Genomic DNA, 21,840 nt, shown 5'->3' on the forward strand with positions numbered 1-21,840 from the left:
TCAGAACCCCTCCTATACGTCGATACGAACGGTCCTTTCTAAAATATGTGTACCGACCTGCCAAAACCTCGGAACTAAGAACGTCCGGCTTTAACCAGGATTCAGTAAACACAATAACGTGGGAAGCAAATGCAACACTATCCCGGAAAAGAATGCTGAGCTTACTACGTAAGCCTCTAACATTTTGATAGGTTACTACAAGAGAAGTTAGTTTCTTGGAAGGGTGGAAACAGGACGGGAAGCTGAGAAACATTGGGCACATTGGGATGATTTGTAACAGGCTTATGGGGGGCCTATTCTTCTTCTTAGCCTTGAACTCTGCTCTGGCCAAAATTTGGCAGAGAAAATGGTTTTAAAATCAGTTGGGGAGACACTTATTTGGAATGAAGCTATCTCTCTGGCATAAGATAAATTAAACTTCTCCACCTTTAACTCACGGCTTTTATTTTTCGTTGAATAAAATCAGTTACATCATTAGATGTGAAGTTAGGGGCCAGCCGTGAGACAAAAACTTGTCGTTTTGGTGGGATCCCCACCAGTGTTTTAGGCACTACAGGCCTAGTACCTGTGGTGGCAATATCCGGAGGTCCGGAACGTCTATTTACTGGTGGGATCGAAATAGACGGGACAAATAGAAAAACTTGCGGACACCACGGACACGAACGCTGCAGACGCACTTGGCTGCACATTCTCCGAGGCGAGCTGTCGTTGCCCTTGGAGTGGCAAACGAGATTAACTGCTGCACACTTGGAGTGGTCGGAGTCAATTTTTTGGCCGCCAGCGGCTGAGTGACGGTTGGCACTTGCAGATCCCGCGGAGCGACCCTTTTACGCCTTAGAGACTCATTCAGCAGTTGCAGACTGCGAAATTGAGACTCCATGGCTAGGAGCCGATCGTACTGCTTTTTAAAGCCAACGGTCAGCTCCATAAAGCCCTTCCGCGTCTACCTCATAAATATGACCATATCAGTCTCAACCGCACGGCATGCCTCACAACTTTAGTGCAAGCCATTACGTTTTAATATGGCATCGCCCACGAGGCCCGTAAGCCCAGCGCATTTTGCGTGCACTACGCTATCGCAGAGCCAGCAGGGGATACTCGGTTGATCATGGGTGACCTCTTTCCGACAAGATTTTTTGGCACATACAACAGAAAACTCCATAATAAAAAATTTGAAAAAAATTTAAAAAAATAATACATATCTCAAAACAAACGGCTATCAATCCAGTTATTGACGTTGGGGTGATAGGGAGAGAGTGATAAAACTAGACTGCTATTAGTAAATCTTCCATCCTTAGTTAACCGTAGAAAAATGCTTGGTGTGATTTTTATGCATAGCTTGATCAAGGGTGACATAGACAGCCCTGATCTGTTGAGCCGCATAAACTTCACGATTCCTATTAGACCTACTAGAAATTTTATACCGTTGTTCCACTTACACTTCCACTTTGTAGATCGAATTATTCCTTGCATGAACCGTTTAGGGTCTTATGCTCGGATTATAATTCCCTCTACCATGTCATATCCACCACTAATTCTCTTCCTCTTATTAAATTACTAATCCTTACACACCTTTCCAGTAATTAGTAATTGTAGTGGTATTTTTAAGTTTATTTTGAATGCATGTCTAGTTCTCTTAGAAACTTTCGTGCTAATCTTCCTCGAATATTAGTCTAACAGCTATCTTTCCTGCATGCTCGCGTAACAGCCTTCTGCTGGTGTCACAGGGGCCACTTGACGGTGAAGTAATTGCATCGCCTCTTGAAAGATGCAGTCATTGCATGTCAACGTCCAATAAAACAACCAAAGCTACAAGACGAGAGCTGTAATGCAATATAATGCGTACTCACTGCATCAACACAAACACGACAAGCCAATGCCGAAATTAGAATTAGAAGTTAAATAAATAATGTTTTAAAACAAATGAAAAGGTATGCACTCGCAGAATAGAATAGATTTCTAGATTGTAGGCTGTTTAGGAAGTTAATTAAAGTTTATTTATGAAAACACCGGCTGTTTATGCAAAACAAAAGGGAAATATGCGGAGCGCAAAACAAAAACGCGTCTGATCTACGAAAGAGAACAAACGATTTACGAAGCTGTTAAACTGTTAACTGCTGTTAATTCCTATAGTACTTTGCGCTAAGAAGGGAGAAATTTTACCGCGCTATTACGTAGCCAGAGAGAGAAGGAGAACCAACTTTTGGAAAATTATTATAAAGTCTTTGGTAAGCCAAGGTGATTTCCAAGATCTAATCGGAAAAGAAAGGTACTCAAGTATTAAAAAGGGTGTCGAGTACATTGAAAAAAATGTTTGTGCATTTTATGACGCCAGTACAAGACCACAGAGCGGACCAATTAAAATATCTTATGAGGTTATTAAGCTTCGTAAACACGGCATTACGGACACAAGCAACGGACACATAGACCACCCGACCGGCCCGATCCAATATCGAGCGACTCTTCGAAAGTAGGATGTTAGGAGTCTTTAGGTATAGTAAGCTCGAAGAGCTCGGGTTAACAATACTATGGTAGTATCCGAAACAAAACACAGATCAAAAAAACTTTTTATTTTTTTTGTAGATATTTTATTTATTTATTTCGTCTCCACTTTTAAAAAAGGAACAGTGATCAAATCTTATTATACGGTCATACGGCCCTAAAAGAAATCTGTCGCTGAGCAGGCTGTTCGTTGCGCTGCAGTCGTCAGTGTCTGTAATCTTGGAGTAGCGATCTTGCAAGGGGATTCGGATTGAAGGTGATTTTTTCTTAATGTTTGCTGTCCGTTTTAGTATCATTATTTACGCGATTGATGCACAAGTGTATATGGTTCTCAGGATTCTGCTTCTGCTTGTGGTGCCCCATAACTCGGAGCCATACGTCTAGATTGGTTTCAGCACGGAGTTGTAGTTGTTTATAGTCCATGTTTACAGGAGAGCGAGCGCTTCTTAGGCAGTGCAGGTTTCTTGCTTCAATTGTAAGATACGTCTTCTTGGGTTTCCGTTGGCTTGCGTGGCACGTGCATTGTTTAGAAACAAGTTTTTTTTCGTTTACTTGTATGCGTCAATCTACAAGCCAACTCTGCACATTTAATAGATGGGGGTCTAGTTGGGAAGTTACTAAAGTTACACAAGTTTGGCTAGCCAGACTCGGTCGAATGCTTAGTCGACATCTAGGAATAGTGCCGTACAATATTCCCGTTGTGCTAGTTTAGGTTGACGCGCAGCAGGACTTTTTTAAATAGATTTGAAAGACAAGAAATAAGGCTTATTGGTCTGTGCGACGATGATCATCATAACTTTAATCGACTTCCTCCATTTTTGTGGAAAGTACCCGTGTCTTTTGTCTGTTCTATCATCGCTTCCGGAAGTTTTATGTCAAAACTAGATGACTTTTGGGGCTTTATATGCTTTTCGATGATTTTTAAGAGTCTGCTTAGCCGAAATTCGATAAGCTCTGAGGGCACTTGTAAAGTGTCACTTAATCACGATGGGATCACGTTTGAAATAGTTGAAGGGTTCGGACTAGCAGATGGACTCTTTCTTCGTCACTTCGGGACCTACTGCCCTTGGGATCTCGTAATGGCATGAATGTTTCTATTGGAACGCTTAAATTTGATGGGCCCTCCACAGTGGATGCATTGTGCTTATTGGTGACAGTTTCTGCATGTAGCGGAGTTGGGCGTCTTCTTCTCTTTTTAGAGCCTTAGTGAGATTGCGCGTATAATCTTTTCGCCGTTGCTTTGAAGATGGCGATCTGTACGACTGCCATTCACTTCGCAATCGTCGTTTTTCCAATACAAGTTGTTCGATTTCCAGATTAGTTCTGTTTTGGTTGGTTTCCACAGCCATCTCTTGAGGTGTGTGAGAACTTTGCTGCGGTAGCGAGTACAGATTTCAGTGCATCAGCAGAGTCGTCTTTAATGTTTATCTGCGCCAAGGCCTCTGACAAAATACGTCCGGGAAAGGAGCTCCAGCGCAGTTAAAGAAGTTGTTGAACTTAGATTAGGTTAGGCTATGGCGGTAGCCGGGGATGGGGGATAAAACACCCACCCCCAAGCTCACTTGGACCTGTTAAAGGTCAGTCAAAGGCAGTTCCATCCAGAGGCTTGGATCAAAGACTATACAATACCAAGATGTTGCATGAGCGACCAAAAAGCTGTTCTATGGCGGGTCCTAACATTAGAACCCAAAAGGCACGAGGGAACGCGCGGGGTTTCAATTCCCTTTTCGCCTGTACTTCGTCTCTACCGCGACCCCGCTGCTCATCGGTTTCGTCTGTTCGGCAATTCTGGAATCTCGAGCCTCAGCACCGTCGAAGCGGTGGTCGCGGATCGCCGATGTCTTTGGAGCGGCACAGTGGGAAAATTCGATTGGAAAATTCTCTATTAGAATTGATCTAAAGCACTAATACAATTTTTACTATTTTGGCTGAGTCCCCACTGTGCCGCGCCAAAGACATCAGCGACCACGCTGCCCTACGGTTTCAGCACGCAGACGATTCATATTTTGTTTTTGTATTCTTTCTCTTGAGACACACCGACTCGACGCTGACCGAGGCATTGACGAAGCCGAGTAGCATTTCGGAGGCGAAGGTAGCGTAAAAGAGAATTGAAGTAATAGACCCGCGCGCCCGTACCATGAAGCGTCAAACGAAAATTGAAAAAGAATTTGTTCCTCATGCAACATCTTGGTATTGTATAGTCTTTGCTTGGATGAATTTGGACAAGATCCCTGGTTTGATTTCAGACAGGTCCAAAATGTCCGTGAGGAAAGGGGCTCCGAGAAGCCGAAAACTACTGATTCCTCCTCTTCCTCGTCGCGACAATTCCTGCAGAAGTCATTGTGATGGGTTGACAGTATAAAGGCGTGAGTGCCGATCTGCCGGTGTCCCGTGATGGTTCGAGTAACGGCAAAGCACTGTGCTCTGCTGAGCCTATACAGCCCTGCCAAGCGCTTCTTCGATCGATATGGCCATATCGATCTCGAGAGGAAATTGTTTACTGCCATCTCCTATTTGCACTTTGCTCGAATATTTCGTGCATAAGAAGCCTGATCCCTCTCTGATAAGAGAGAAATCGTAGGGCCCTGCCTGGCTAGCTCGTCGGTGGCATTATTCCCCACGATGTCCCTATAACCGGGTAAGGAAAATATCTTACTGCTCTGCGATCTCGACGAGAATATTGAGCATAAAGCTTTAGTAGGTGCTTGGCTGTCTGAGGAGACAAACACTAAATGCATGTCTAGGGTAGTTTGGAGACAGCGGAAATGGCCTCTTTGATGGCCTCAAGCTCCGCTTGGAACACACTACAGTGATCCAGGAGCTTGAAGCAATAACTGATGCCGTCTAGCTTTGAGCCATCAGTGTAAAAGTGGTTCGGCCATCTCCCAGTCCTCCCTAAGTGGGATTGAATAGGGAATACAGTAATCCGTTCTCGTTGGTAACTGCGAGAGTCAAGTCAGGATTACTGAGTTTCTAGTACATAGTTTGGCTTCTCATTCTGAGGGCGGAAAGTGTTGCAACCTTCTTTCCCATGAGATCTGCGAGAAGGAGGTCTAGCACGGTATCCAGGGCTTTACCTGGAGTAGTGCGTAGTCCGTCAGTTGCGCATAGCTCTGACATGCGATAGACTCTACAAAGTTTGTTGAAACAAGTTTTTTTTGTCTAGTGCTGGCTATTATACCACCACTCCATAAAGCATGGTTGGTCGTTTGATGGCGGTATATAGCCACCGAATTAATTACACTGTCATTCCCCATTTTAGTTAGAGGATTTTTCTACAGGTATAGAGGGCTACTGTGGCCTTCTTTACGCTATACTCTATGCTAATTTTTCAATCGAGCTTTCTGTCGAGGATCAGCCCAAGATACTTCGCATTGTTGCTTAGGGCTAGCGCTTCCCCACAGAGTTTTGGGGAAGTCAGTGTCGGAATTTTGTACTTTCTGGCGTAGAGCATCGTTCCGTTTTCGACGTGTTAACACCTAGCTCGCACCCTTTATCTCCCACAGTAGTAGGGGAGCGACGAAGCCGCCTTGCTGTGTACCTCTGCAGACTAATGGTGGACGTTGACGTTCCCAGTGATGCCTCAACCGTCCTGCATTGTAGCATCTGATCGATTAGGCTCACCATCCGGGAATCGTTAGTGCACCCGTGATGGCGGTCTGGAGGAGGGATTAATCCTTGGTCTGAAGCCAGGTGGCAGAGATATACCCGTCTTTTTGTACAACGTGGATCAGTTGGGCAAGGATGATGCTATCTGGTCGCGCAGACTTGTAGTGCTTAAAGCTATTGATCGCCCAGGATATGTTCTCCTGGTTCAGGTTCAGGATAGCATTTGAGGCAACGGAAGAAGACGCGAAGTAGTTGGGAAGTGTGTGTTAAGGAGAAGATTTAGCAACTTATTGCTTGACGTTGTCCAAGACAGGTCGGCGTTCTTCAGGTAGCCCAGGGTTGGTGTTGTCTTTGAGAGAACTTCTGAGTTATTTTCGATTTCGGTACAGAATTTACGCCATGAGGCCGTTTGGTTTTCCTAAGTTCTAAGTAGGTGAACGTTATGAGTTACTGCTGCGACCGCAGCTCTACATTTATACCCGATACATAGTGTGGCTACATTGAGCGACAAAGATTGCGTGCCGGAGCGACAAAAAAACGTGTCTGAACGTGTCGTCGGGCGCTGCGTAGCCACTGCAAATTGATTTGTTCCTTTTGGCTATACAAATTATACGATCTGATCCAAATTCTGCAATCTGTTAGATGTAGTCATTATCTATGATTTTCGTTGCCCTAGCACTTATAGTCTTTGGGCACTAGGCGCTCATAAGGACGGACAGACGGAGAGACGGATATGGCGCAATCGACTCGACTACTTATTAATGCTCATCAGGAATAAACATATATCGGGTCGGAAACGTTTCCTTCTGGACGTTACACACATCCATTTTCACCACAAATCTAAAATAGCTCTATGTTCATTTTGAGTATCGGGTATAAAAACATGTTACCACTATCCTTGGTATCAATGGCGCCTTCACTGATTCGACTTTTTTTTCACAGATTTTTTTTCGATAGTGGTAAAAAATCCACTATTGAAGGATTATATGTATATTATATATGTATGTGGCCGTCAGCCATCGGGTGCTACAAGGGGACAAACGGATGACGGGTCGGCTCGCACAACTATGAACTCGGAACTGAGGCGCAGCCGCTCCGGTTAGTAATAGCCTGCGTCCCACACCACCTAGAACACAGAGGGTTGCGAGCGAACCGTCACCCGCCGTAACTGTACACACCGGTGGAAGTGCGGAAGTGGAAACAGGTCCTGGCACGGTCATGTCTCTGCCAGGATGCTGGCGAATGGTAGTCGGGCGGAGAGAAGAAAACTATCAGTGAAATTACCCCAATCCAAGGTGACACTGTTATATGCCGAGGGATGCATGGCCGGGGGGGGTGCCCGGTCACTAATATGCGGACTTTGGATAACTGCCGACCTCCAGTTTAAATTAGGCTTCCTGGGGCAAGCGGGCTATGCCTCGGGTGACCAACCCCTTCCCGCCTACTCCTGGGAACAAAAATGCCAAACAAATCAAAAATACCAAATAAAAACACCGCAAAGGAGCTCGGTACTCCTCTTAAAGTACCGGAGGGACAAGCCAATTCCTCTGTACCAGCGCCTGGGAAACCAGGTCCAAAGAAGACGGGGAAGGAGACTGAGTCGGTCCACCATCTTCAGGCAGCGGCCGCAGCGAGGGGGGGCCCGAAAAGCCCGAAAGACCCGATTGTCCTTCCAAGTCGAGTGGCTCCAAGGGCGAATCGGAGACCGGGGTGGCTGCCAAGCAGAGCGTAATCGCGGCTGGTAAGCGCACCGGGACCGAGGAACCCATGGGGGCCCCGGCGAGCAGCGTCTCTGCACCACGGAGAGGAAAGCCGTCGTACCAGGACAGGCGACGAGCGGCTTTCATCCTGTCCAACGAGGACCCGAACTTTAGGGCGTCGGCAGAAGGAAAGGAGCAGAGGCTTTGGGCCTCCTCAATCCTGCCACTCTTCCAGCCAGCCAAAGCCGGAAAGGGCGCAGCCAAGGCCCCCAACAAGCGACAACGCTCTGCGGAGGACTCCGCTAACTAGCCAGGCCACGCCCAGCAAGCCAAGCGGGTGAAGACCCACCTCACGAACCGGTCGTTCGGTGAGTTGGCGAGGGGCAAGACCCTGATCGGTGTCCTGGACAGGGGCGCCGAGGACGGCCATGTCCCTCGCGATAAGTGGCACCTGGTGGAGAACGAGCTCCAGGACCGTTTCCTACAGGAACTGGAGGAGAACGGCGGACCACCGCCAAAGTGTGAGGACGCAGGGTGGCATCAAGGCAAGGTGAAAGCCATCGCCTGCCAAGACGCTCTGCGGCCCTCTACATGAAGGCTCTGAAAGAGGTCTACCCAGGGGCGAAACTGGAGGCTGGAGGCTGGATGGGAGGATGTTCCCAGCCGCCCGAGAGCCAGAGCATGGGTATCGGCAAAACCTGCAGAGCCTGAGAAAATTCTCAGGCTACTGCAGGTCTGCAACCCCCACCTTACCACAGCCGATTGGAAGGTGGCCAAGGTAGAGGACATCCAGGACATCCTAAATGAGGAGTCGCTAGAGCCCCTCGCCAAAACGGACGGTGTGGTCGACACAGCCACATCGTTGTCGGGCAGGAGCTGGATTCCCCCGACAGCGATCTAGAAGCAACAATGGTGGAGGTGAGCCTCAGGAATATCACTGACGATCCTGCAGATAAGCCTCCACCATTGTAAGGCAGTATGCGCTGCTCTACTGCTCCACCTGGCCAAGGGTGGAGCCGACATAGTCCTCATTCAGGCGCCCTGGATCCTCGGAAACAGGGTCTCCGGTCTGAGGACTTCTGACTACAAGCTATACGTAGCTGAAACCGCAGGTAAAAGTTGTACCTGCATTCTTGCAAAAAGAGAGTTGCACTTATTTTTGCTCACAAATTTCAGCAATGAAGACCACACCGCAGTGAGCCTCGAAGGCCAGGAGCGCTCACTGAGGATCTGCTCCGCATACATGGGGCATGATCAACCAGACCCCCCTCCACACGCGCCTCTTCGGGCTCTAATCGCAGAATGTTCGGCCAAAAACATCGGCCTAATTGTGAGGTGCGACGCCAATGCACATTACTGTCAGTGGGGAAGCACTGACACAAACGAAAGGGGTGAGTACCTTTTCAGTTACTTACTGACCACTCAGATGGTCTTATTAAACCGGGGTAGTGATCCCACCTTTATCATTAAAAGCCGCAAGGAGGTCCTGGACCTCACGCTTGCCTCTCATGAGATACAGCGTAACATTGTATCCTGGAGGGTCCTGGAAGAGCACTCCTTCTCGGACCACAGGTACGTGGAAACTGTCTTCTCCTTCTCAGTGCCGAAGCCAGTCCGATTCCGGAACATCAGGCGGACAAACTGGACTCGGTATTCTGATTACCTCTGTCGTGTTCTCCCTGAGCCCCCATCTGAGGAGGAGTTCTCCACGGAGGCCACGATTCGTCTTCTTAAGATCTTTACCGACGCCTGCAATAAGGCGCTCGACAAAGCATGCCCCTCTGGCAAGAACAGAGGCCGGAAGAAACCTGAATGGTGGAATCCGAAACTGGGTGAACTCCGGAAAGCCTCCCGGAGACTCTTCAATAAAGCTAAGGCTGAAAACGTTGAGCAAAACTGGGCCGAGTACAAAGCCAGTCTGTCAACCTACAACAAAGAACTTAGAAAAGCCAAACGCGCCTCCTGACGTAAGTTCTGCAGCGAAATCGAGAGTAACTCAGAAGCCTCACGCTTGCGCAGAGTTCTCTCGAAGACAACACCCATCCTGTGCTACTTGAAGAACACCGACCAGTCGTGGTCTACGTCCAGCGAGGAGTCGCTAAATCTTCTCCTAAATACCCACTTCCCTGGCTGCGATGAAAACAGACCCAACTACCTCACGCCTCCTTCTGTCGCCTCAAATGCCATCCTGAGACTGCTAAACCAGGAGAACATTTCCTGGGCGATCAGAAGTTTTAAACCCTACAAGTCCGCGGGGCCAGACGGCATTTTCCCTGCCCAACTGATTCACGCGGGACACAAAGCCATTAACTGGCTCAAAATAATTTACGAGGGAATCTTCTCCCACGGGTGCATTCCTGACACCTGGCTTCAGACCAAAGTCGTATTCATACCCAAGGCAGGCAAGACCTCGCACACTGCCCCAAAAGATTTCAGACCCATAAGTCTATCGGCTTTTCTTCTAAAGGCGATGGAACGGCTCCTGGGGCTGCAACTCACAGCGTGTATTCCGTCCAGTCTGATCTCAGACTCCCAGCATGCCTATCGGAAGGGAAGATCCACCGAAACGGCCCTACACACGGTCACATCGATTATAGAAGCGTCCCTTAACTGTAAGGAGTACACCCTCGTAGCCTTCCTCGACATAGAAGGCGCCTTTAATAACATCCTCCCGACCGCCATCTCGGGTGCACTGACGGACCTGGGGGTTGACTCCCGGACGGTGAGCCTGATCGATCAGATGCTACAATGCAGGACGGTTGAGGCATCACTGGGGCGTCAACGTCCATCAGATTTGTCAGCAGAGGCACCCCTCAGGTCGGAGTCCTCTCGCCCCTCCTATGGAACGTGGCAGTGAACGAGCTGCTGCGGGATATAGAGGGGGTGGCCGCCGTGGGGTGGCGTATGCGGACGATGTTGCTATAGCACTCTTCGGAAAATTTCCGCAGACGTTGTGTGAGTGCATGACAAGTACTCTCACGAAAATGTCCAAATGGGCAGACAAATGCGGGTTAGGCGTCAACCCGTCTAAAATGGAACTGGTGCTTTTCACTAGGAAGTACAAAGTTCCGGTACTGGTTCCCCCTAGACTATGTGGGGAAGCGCTAGTTTTCAGCAGCAACGCCAAGTATCTTGGCCTAATCCTCGACAGAAAGCTCGACAGGAAATTGAGCATAGAGGACAGAGTAAAGAAAGCTACAGTGGCCCTCTATACTTGCAGAAAAGCCATCGGACTAAAATGGGGAATGACCCCCTATATAGTCCGGTGGCTCTACACCGTCATCATACGACCGATCATGCTCTATGGAGTGGTGGTATGGTGGCCTGCCTTAGACAGAAGGACATGCCTCAATAAACTCAGCAGAGTTCAACGCATGGAAGTGCTATGCATCACTGGCGGGCTATGCACTACTCCAGGGAAGCCCTGGATACTGTGCTGGACCTCCTCCCTGTAGATCTCATGGGAAAGAAGGTGGCAAAACTTTCTGCCCTCAGAATGAGAGAAGCCAGACTGTGGAAGGCGTCCGTGCTTGGGCACTCGGGACTCCTGATGAGACTCCTGCAATTACCAGAGAGGACAGATTACTGTATTCCTAATGATCACCTCTCGACGCCCTTCCAGGTATCAATCTTACCTAGCGAGGACTAGGAGATGGGCGAACCAGGACCTGCAAATGCGGTTCACTTCTACACTGATGGCTCAAAGCTAGACGGCCGCGTGGGAGGCGGAGTCTACTGCAGCGGGCTGAAAATCAGTCATTGCTTCAGGCTCCCGGACCACTGTAATGTGTTCCAAGCGGAGATTGAAGCCATCAAGGAGGCCATTTCTATCGTCTCGAAACTACGTCTAGACACGCACTTAGTGTGCGTTTTTTCGGACAGCCAAGCGGCTATTAAAGCTCTAGGCTCAATATCGTCGAACTAAGCGACAGTAAATGACTGCCGCAGGTTTCTGCGCGAGATCGCAGAGCAGTTAGATCTCTTCCTTATATGGGTCCCCAGCCACATGAACATCGAGGGGAACGACGCCGCCGACGAGCTAGCCAGGCAGGGTACTACGATCCCTCTCCTATCGGAGAGGGAGCAGGTAGCGATGCCCGTGGCTACGTGCAGGCTCCTAATGCACGAATTGTTCGAGCAAAATGCCAATAGGAGATGGCAGCAAACCGTCTCCTGTAAAGTTTCAAGCGCTCAGCAGAGCTGTATAGACTCAGCAGAGCACAGTGCTCTGCAGTTACTCGAGCCATTACGGGACACTGGCAGATCGGCACTCACGCCTCTAGACTGTCAATCCCTCATAACGACTTCTGCAGGAGTTGTCGCGACGAGGAGGAGGAGGAATCGGTCCCCCACTTCTTCTGCCACTGCCCAGCCCTTGGAAATCGTCGTCTTCGTATTCTCGGGGCCGTTTTCCTCACGGACATTTCGGACCTGTCCGTAATCAAACCAGGGACCTTGTCCAAATACATCCAAGCCACCGGATGGGACTGCCCTTAACCTTCATTAGTCTGCTCTCACGGTTCAGGCAACGAGAAGGGGCACATGCCCAAGCGGCAACACAACGGACCTTCTATAGGTCCAAGTGAGCTCGGGGGCGGGAGGCTCACATCCCCCCTCCCGGCTACTGCCTTAACCTAACCTATCCTATATATATGTATGTACATATATTATATTTATGTATACAAAGATCCTCCCAAACACACGTAAAGCGCCTGTCTCTTGGCAGTTGAGAAAGATTTCAATTTTGAAAGAACTTGTACAAGTACAATTCGATGACGCTACTGTTCAGCCGTCTTTTGGTTTCTGTGACATAACATTTTATTCCGATAGAGTGTGGTTACCTGTATAACATATCCTGCATATTAAGAAACATAACATTTTTAAATTAGAAGAATCTTTGATTTCCGACAAATAAAGGCCGGATAATTTTGTAATTCTCATTTTTGCAGGAAAAAATATAAAAGAATTGTTATTGTTTTTTATTTAAGTTTCTCCTAAACATAATAATACATATTTAATTTTATTTTCATTACTTGTATTACTGTTTACGGTTAAGGTTAAGTAAGGTTTTTAGATGTTGAATTGGCTTAGTTTTGAATTTTAGTGTGTCAGCGGTGGTTTTTTAACTATTCGGTAGTTGGTTCCATAGGCGAATAGGGTAAATGAAAAAGCGTCTTTTGGAGCTGTTTAAGACAATATTATTTCAAACAATCTTATTTGTTTACCGTTATGCAGTCAACGTTCAAATGTCAGATAAATAGAGTAATAGAGAGTGTTAAGGCAAATCAGTTGCCTGCCTATATATATTTATATATCTATAATTATACCTAAGAGACATGTATGAAATCACGCTCTTGTTTTCTAATGTCGTGCGCTCTTATACCATGTTGCAAACGGAGCCTATGCAACCAGCAGCCGCTCATGAAGAGGGCGCCGCTTTAGAATAAACTCACTTATAATTGAAGTGCACAAGTTTTGATCTGTCGGTATGTCTGATTCCAGTGTCTAATTAAACCCTTAGAAATCGTGCCTAACGGCAGGCTATTTAGCACATCCATTTTTGGCGCCCCCGGGTGGATTTTCTGGATTGAACAGAAGTTGTATTGGATTAATCTTGGCGCTTCGTTGGATATCCCCATTGGATATCATCCCTCGCTCGTTGCTGTTGCTGTTCCTGCAGTTGTCATTGGTGGCCCGCTGGACTTCAAACTTCGCTACTCTTGAGAGCTGCTCGTGGGTATTCCTGGTTGGTATGAACTTGTGGGAGGGAATGCATCGGTGTTCAAACAACCCTCAACAAGTGCCACAGGTAAATCAAAGTGCCCAATTATTTCATCAAAAGTATATAAATACTTTCCAATTACAAGTAGAAATTGAGGATGTCAACCCAGATTTAGCTTCTCGAGCCGAGCTTGAGGATTTATGTACTGAGGCTAAATCCACGCTCAAGTCCATGTCTGCTAAATTTGAGCAACGGACAGCAAATGAGTCGGTATTAAATACGACAATTGCTACAAATAGACATTTGCCGCCAGTAAAATTGCCCAAATTCAGTGGCGATTATACCGAGTGTAACAATTTTATCGGCCTATTTAGTAGCATAGTGGATAGCGATCCCACATTAAGCAATGTGTAGAAATTTAATCATTTATTGACTTGCTTAGAGAAAGAAGCGCTAGGAGTAGTAAAGGCTTATCCAGTGACCGAACAAAACTATCCGAAGGCCCTTAGTGCCTTAATGAAGGTATACGATAATGATTGTTTACATTTGGACGTTGACATGCAATGACTGCATCTAACAAGAGGCGATGCAATTACTGCACCGTCAAGTGGCCCGTGTGACACCAGCAGAAGGCTGTTACGCGCGGATCCCAGGCAAAACGCAGCCCTCCTCCCGCCCAACCGACCGAGGGGCGCTGCCGCATGACGCACGGTGCGTAGCCGAACCAAACGCGAGCATGCAAGAAAGATAGATATTAGACTAACCTTCGAGGAAAATTAGCACTAAACTTATTAAGAAATTAAGCATGCAATAAAATACAAAATACAAATACCACTACAATTACTAATTACTAGAAAGGTGTGTAAGGATTAGTAATTTAATAAGAGGAAGAGAATTAGTGGAGGATATAATATGGTAGAGGGAATTATAGTCCGAGCATAAGACCCTAAACGGTTCATGGAAGGAATAATTCGATCTACAAAGTGGAAGGAACAACGGTATAAAGTTTCTAGTCAGTCTAATAGGAATCGTGAAGTTTATGCGGCTCAACAGATCAGGGCTGTCAATGTCACCCCTGATCAAGTTGTGCATAAATATCACACCAAGCATTTTTCTACGGTTAACTAAGGATGGGAGGTTTACTAATAATAGTCTACTAGAGTAAGATGGGAGTCTTACACCCGCATCCCAGTTAAGGCCCCGCAGAGCAAAGAGTAAAAAGTTTTTCTGTACTGATTCTATACGGTCCTGGTGTACTTTGTACTGAGGGCACCATACACAGGAGCCGTATTCTAAGATCGGACGAACAAGCGAGGTATAGAGAGTCTTTGTTATATAGGGGTCGTCAAATTCCTTTGACCACCTCTTTATAAACCCAAGCACGCCCATGGCCTTATTTACCATGGTAGAAATGTGTTCGGAAAACTTTAACTTGGGATCTAACATAACACCCAGATCATCCACCAGGGTAATTCTCTCAAGAGAACCCCCAAATAGGGTGTAGGGAGCCAACAAAGGGTTAGAACGATGAAATGTCATAACTTTGCATTTCGAGGCATTAAGTTGTAACAAGTTTGCACAACACCATGACTGAAAGCTATTGAGATCGGATTGCAAGCGAGAATGAAATGAAATGTCCTTGTACTGGACACAGAGTTTAACATCATCCGCATACATAAGTACTCGAGAGTATGTTATTACTGAAGGCAAGTCATTAATAAAGAGTGTGAAGAGTAAGGGGCCTAGATGGCTGCCCTGTGGTACTCCCGAAGAAACCTTTACTGGTAAAGAGAGGGAGTTTTTGAAGAGGACTCTTTGAGACCTAGAACAAAGATAGCTAGAAATCCATCTCAGGAGGTTGGGCGGAAACCCTAAAAGGTCAAGTTTATGTGCTAAAAGGGAATGGTTTACAGAGTCGAATGCTTTACTAAAGTCGGTGTAAATAACATCCGTCTGTAAGTTACCTTGAAAGCCTTTAATAATGAAAGAGGTAAACTCTAACAAGTTCGTGGTGGTTGATCGCCGCCTTATAAATCCATGCTGAGTTGGAGATATAAGTGACTTGCAGAGATGTTGCAAGTGCGGAGTTAAGACCTTCTCAAACAATTTGGGAATAGCGGATAACTTTGCTATACCTCTATAATTTTTTACATCAGACTTACTACCTTTTTTATGGAGAGGAATTATAAACGATTCCTTCCAGATTGGGGGGAAGCAAGATGAATCAATAGACATGGTGAATAGTTTAAGCAATGGTCCACACAGAGCCTCGGCGCAGTACCTGAGTACACAACCTGGAACCCCGTCTGGACCCGGTGAAAACACCGGCTTAACTAGTCGAAGATCTTGAAGTAGGGAATACTCATTTAACAAGGGACTGAAAATGCCGTTCGACCTCGGTAATCCGTATGGGTACGGTTGACCAGAGTAGCGTTCCTCAGAATAGGTAGTTTGGAAAAACTGGGCAAAAAGATCGGCAATTGCCTGATCATTATTTGCCGACGTATTACAAAATGATAGCGAGGATGGGTGTGCGGACGTTCTACGCTTACTGTTTACGAAGCAGTAAAACTGTTTAGGGTCCTGAGAAATATTCATATTCTTAAATAGTATAACCCGTCTGTTCGAGTTGCAAAGCATGCAAGGTCCGTCTGCATCTGGGCTGAGATCCCTTCTTGACACAGCTTCCGCTATTTACGAGTCGCTATTGTCTGTAGGAGATTATAAACAAATTTCGGATGCTTTTCTGATACACATTGTCATGTCCAAGGTAGATCAAAAAACCCGCTTTCGATGGGAAGAGAATCTGGCCTATCAATCCGTTTCACATTGGACAGACTGTGTATCTTCGCTTAACCAACCTACCAACATTTATCTGCAGAAGAGACGAATTCAGGGCAATCTAGAGGAAAAAAGACAATTCAGGATTCACAGAGCAAGTAATCACAGAGCAAGCAATCTGGAAAGACTTCGTTGACTGTGGCTCAAGCCAAACTTCTCAAGATATGAAATGTTCATTTTGCAAGGCAACAGATCATTTCATCACTTCTCGCTCGGCTTTCGCTGCGGCTTCAGTCGCAACCCACTTCCAATTTGCAAAGGGAGTTCCGCTATGCATTAATTTCCTACGCAAAGGACACATTGTGTCAAAGTGCAAATCGTCACATTGCAGAGTCTGTTCCAAACCGCATCATACTTTGTTATATCGTTACACAACTGACTCATCCACAAGTCAAGCTGCATTGGACAATCCGCCTGCAAGAATTCTAAACGCACGTCCACTAGTTTCGAATCATGCAATGGCACGCAATAATGACCAAGTAATTTTAGGCACAGCAGTTGTTGACATTAAAGGCAGCTCAAGCCAGCGTCAGCCAGCCAGAGTATTGTTGGACTCTGGTTCTCAAGTGAACTTTATCACCGATGAATTGGCAAAAAGTCTGCAGTTAAAGAGAACTGGAAAGCATATTAGTTTGTTAGGTATTGGAAAATCCAGCTTATCGGCACACCAAGTTGTGCAAACCACAATCTGCTCTCGCATAGACCCATTCGAAATACTGGCAGATTTCGTGATTTTAAAATCGATTTCCTCGTACCATCCAGAAAAGGCGGTTCCGCCTGATCCAGTCTTTTACAAGCCACAAAAAGTTGATCTGCTTTTAGGTGCAGACGCCTTTTTCGATATCGTATGTAATGGTCAAGTAAAACAGGGCAGAGAGGCATTAACCTTACAAAACACTGTTTTGGTGGTGTCTGGCCGTTGCAAGTCCAAAGGCCCTCAAGCCATATCAACTTGCTCTATGGCACAGTTCAAGCAGCCTGCCCGCTCGACAGCTTGGTCAAACGTTTCTGGGAGTTGGAAAATGTTCCAAATGCATAGAAGGACTGTATACCCCCGAAGAAACTATGTGTGAAAAATCCTTTATCGACACTATCACACGTCTACCCTCCGGTCGATTGAAAGTTTCTTTGCCATTTAAGTATAGCCCGACATCTCTCGGTTCGTCGTTTGAGACAGCCAGAAGACGATTTTTGTCTTAAGAAAGGCGATTATGCCAAAAACCTGCCATAAAATCGATGTTTATGGACTTTATGGAGGAATACTTGTCGTTAGGCCATATGACTGCAATGATAAACTCAATCCCGGCAGAGCCGCATTGTTTCATCCCGTATCAATGCGTGGAACGACGACAAAGTACATCCACTAAGCTTAGAGTAGTGTTCGATGCGTCGTGCAAAACAACGAGTCAAGTCTCGCTCAATGATTTACTCATGGTTGGAGCAACCATCCAGCCGTGCCTATACGCAACGTTGTTAAGATTTCGGTGTCGCAAATTCTCTCTTACAGCAGACATTACAAAAATGTACCGTCAAGTCGAACTTGATGAGGGGCATCGCAAATTCCAATTAATTATTTGGAGACGTGCAAGTTCGGATCCCTTGCAAGTGTTTCGTCTCAATACGGTAACTTATGGCACGGTCAGCGCACCATTTCTTGCTGTCAGGTGCTTGAAGTATCTAAGCGAAACTCATTTAAATTCGCATACACTTGGCTCAAAGTCTCTTGCTTCAGATTTCTATGTTGACGATCTTCTTATAGGCGCAGACACGAAATCCGAACTACTGATATTGCGTCAACAGATAGTTGAAATCCTAGAGCCAGCCGGGTTTGTGCTGACGAAGTGGACTGCTAATTGTCAACTAGGTGACAGTCAGAAAGAGAATCTGGTTATTTCGAGTGGAGAGCAGCAAGATTGCAAAACTCTTGGACTGATTTGGAACCCACAGGCAGACATTTTCAAGTACTGTCCGAAACCAATAGTCTCGTCCGAAACCACAACCAAGAGAGTAATGTTATCCGTCATAGCCAGTCTTTTCGATCCCTGGGGTCTGCTATGTCCGGTGATTACTAATGCAAAAATCTTCTTACAGGAAATTTGGCTTTTGAGCCTTGGTTGGGACGATCCCATTCCCTTAAAATTGCAACAAAGATGGGAGTCGATGGTTTCGGACATGCAAAGGTTGCATGAAGTCCACGTTTTGTAGGAGCAAGCAAAAGCACTCGATGTCAAATACATGGGTTTGCAGATGCGTCCACGCGAGCATACGGCTGCTGCATCTCCGTTCGTGTGTAACATTCAAATGGAGTGTCCGTTAACTTATTAACGGCAAAGTCAAGGGTGGCACCCTTAAAGATAAAAACAATCCCAAGATGAGAGCTATGTGCCGCTCATCTGTTGGCAAAGTTGTGGGAGGAAGTTCGATCTATTATTGATTGCCCCGTAGAGGAGGTCATATTGTGGTCAGATTCGGAAGTGGTTCTACATTGGCTGCAAACTCATCCCTCCCAGTTAACAACATTTGTATCAAATCGAGTTTCAGAGATACAGGAAATTACTTCGACTACCTCATGGAGACATGTACCCACCAAAGAAAATCCTGCAGATCCAGTATCTCGAGGATCATCAGTAGCAGACTTAGATTCACTATTTTGGCTTAACGGCCCGTCATTCCTGCAACAAAATGCCATGGATTGGCCTCAAAATCTTTATTTACGTTTGATAGAAGCGGACGCGTCAGTAGAGAAGAAGAAGGTAGCCACTTCGCTTGTCGCGGCCGATGGCGAACACAATCCCATCCTCACCCTAATAGACAACTCATCATCATATATGAAAGTGGTAGCGCACAATTGCATATATCCGCCGGTTCATAAATAAAAGGAAAGGCGTAACTTGGAGTAGTACTTGTCCGTCATCAGAAGAGCTCGGCGCAGCGTTTCTAGCAGTAGTTGAAGCTGTTCAAAAAGACGCATTCCCGCAGGAGATTGACAAAATAAAAAAGTCATTAAAGTTGCAAGCATCAATTCAAAAACTAACTGCCTTCATTTCGGAAGAACAAGTGGGCTCATGCTCGTTTTCGTTGGTTCGAGTAGGTGGTCGCCTATTAAACGCTCCTCTAGCCCATAATGCAAAATTTCCACTGTTAATGCCAACAAATTGTAGATTTGTTACCCTCTATCTTAGCTATCGAGCCAATTGTCACGCTGGACCCCGTGCACCAGTGGGATTCCTAAGACAGTCCATGTGGCTGATAAATGTACGAAGAGAGTGCAGTTCCATTGTCCGGAAATGCGTACACTGTTTCCACTACAAGCTGAAGCTTCTCTAACAAATCATGGGATATCCGCTTCCCGCTGATCGATTGCGTTCGAATCGACCCTTCGAGATTAGCGGACTTGGACCGGTTCGTGTATCGCTTGGGATTCGTGGCAAGCAGCCTCTTAAGATGTACATAGCAGTGTTTGTCTGCTTTGCATCTAAGGCAGTACACCTAGATATTGTAAAAGACCTGACCTCTAATACATTTATTTTGTGCTTATCCAGGTTTGTTGGACGTCGTGGGCCTCTTGTCAAACTCTATTGCGACAACGCCACGAATTTTTTTGGTGCAGCTCGCATGCTCAAGGAGCGCATGGGTGCAGTCAATGCCAAGGACGAAGCCCTCAAGGCGTATGCTGCGGCTCACAGTTTTTCGGTGGAATTCATTGTCCCGCGAGCCCCGCACATTGGAGGCCTGTGGGAGTTGGCGGTGAAGTCCGCCAAGAATCGGCTGCTCAGGGCTATGGGCAGCGCAGTGCTCAAGGAGGACGAGCTGCATACGGTTCTCGTGGACGTCGAGGCCGTGCTCAATTCCAGACCACTGGTGGTCGAGAGAGGTCGCCAACTTGGAGCCAGGCAGAGTGGTGGCAATTCAGGAGGACAACGTGCCCCCTCAAATGTGGCTCACCGGAATAGTGGAGGAAGATATCCCAGGAGCGGACGGGAAGGTTCGCGTGGCCTTGATTAGGACTAAGGCCGGGGTCTACAAGCGATCGATCCATCGCTTGGCGCCTATTCCAATGGATTGAAGCCTATAGGCTGTCAACGCGGCCGATGTTAAGGCAGATCAGTTGCCTGCCTATATATATATAGTGACATATCCATAACTCCCCACATCCCATACACATTATGTTTATGTACAATTCATCCACCCCATCCACACAAGTAACAGGACCCCACTCAAGAATCAATAACTGTTTCTTCCTATACTCCAAGCTAGGGCCCCCATAATATAAACAATGGACCCCATTGTTTCATCAACATTAGAATCACGCCACTCTCGAGAAATCGATTCTTTAGAATCACGCCACTCATGAGGACCAATCAAAGCTAGACATAAAACCAAGGAGTATCTCATTCCTAGCTCCGTCATGTAATGCAACACCGATCGCCAGCAGTGGATGCCTTTCATCAAAGCCGACGCATCCCCAAATATCGATCCAGGCACGTACGCCACCGACACGAAGATGCAGCCGAGGAAAGCAAAGCCCGAAGCCAGAGTCGGGAGTTCCAAGAGAAGGGCTCATGGAAAACTAGCCAGCAGCAGAGAGATCAGTTCCGTTTGAGACAAGCAGACCCACATTCAAGTCGGGGAATTCATTTAAATCTTGTGACATAAAGATATTTAAGTTTGTAAAATAAAAGTCTTTTTTTAAAAACTTAAAATCGAGTTGCGGATATTTAACTGGCGCAGTCGGTAAGATTTCGTTTAAATTTAACACCTATATTTCGGTAATGGTCAGCTTGTGTAATTTCTAATTACTGTGATCACGTAATCCCGGAATCGTTAATAAAATTATGAAATCCGCCAAAGAACCTATGTGTTACGAGCACATACGATTTGCAAAACTAAAATTAAGTGAACTGAAGTAAGCGGAGATAGTGATCCACCTAGAACAGTAAAACACTAAATACAAAATCAAAAAACTTACAAGTGAACCAAAATAAAGTTAAAAACTACTGAAAACAAAACAAAACCCAATCAACACCAACAACATGGCGTTACCACCACTATCATTGAGCGAAATCCACTTGAACCAGGCACTGCTGTCCATCCGACAAATACCTGCCTATGACGGTTCATCTGGACAGCTAAGCTCATTTATCAAACGAATCGAATATGTATGCGGATTATATCCAACTGAAGATCTTCGCCAACAAAGGATCCTATTTGGAGCGACCGAGATCCAACTGTCAGGAGAGGCACAACGCATATCGCAAATGATACAACCCAACACGTGGCTCGAACTGAAGACGGCGCTGATCAACGAGTTCAAAAATCACACACCATATGAAGAACTCTTACGACAACTATACACCACCAGATTCAACGGCAGAAAACTTAGAAAACATACCAGAAAATAATGTCATTTATAAAAACGCTTTGAACAACACAATTAAATATGTCATTACTCGAAAACTTCCTGAC

General features: G+C 46.2%; 1 protein-coding gene across 6 annotated transcripts in view; it reads right to left on the reverse strand.

The window, feature by feature from the left end:
- The window catches only part of Ranbp16 (Ran-binding protein 16), a 292,018-nt gene that overhangs the window by 145,460 nt on the left and 124,718 nt on the right, over positions 1–21,840 (reverse strand). The window lies entirely within an intron of this gene.

Source organism: Drosophila pseudoobscura, chromosome X (genome assembly GCF_009870125.1).
Source record: "Drosophila pseudoobscura strain MV-25-SWS-2005 chromosome X, UCI_Dpse_MV25, whole genome shotgun sequence".
In the NCBI taxonomy this organism is placed as follows: Eukaryota; Metazoa; Arthropoda; class Insecta; order Diptera; family Drosophilidae; genus Drosophila; species Drosophila pseudoobscura.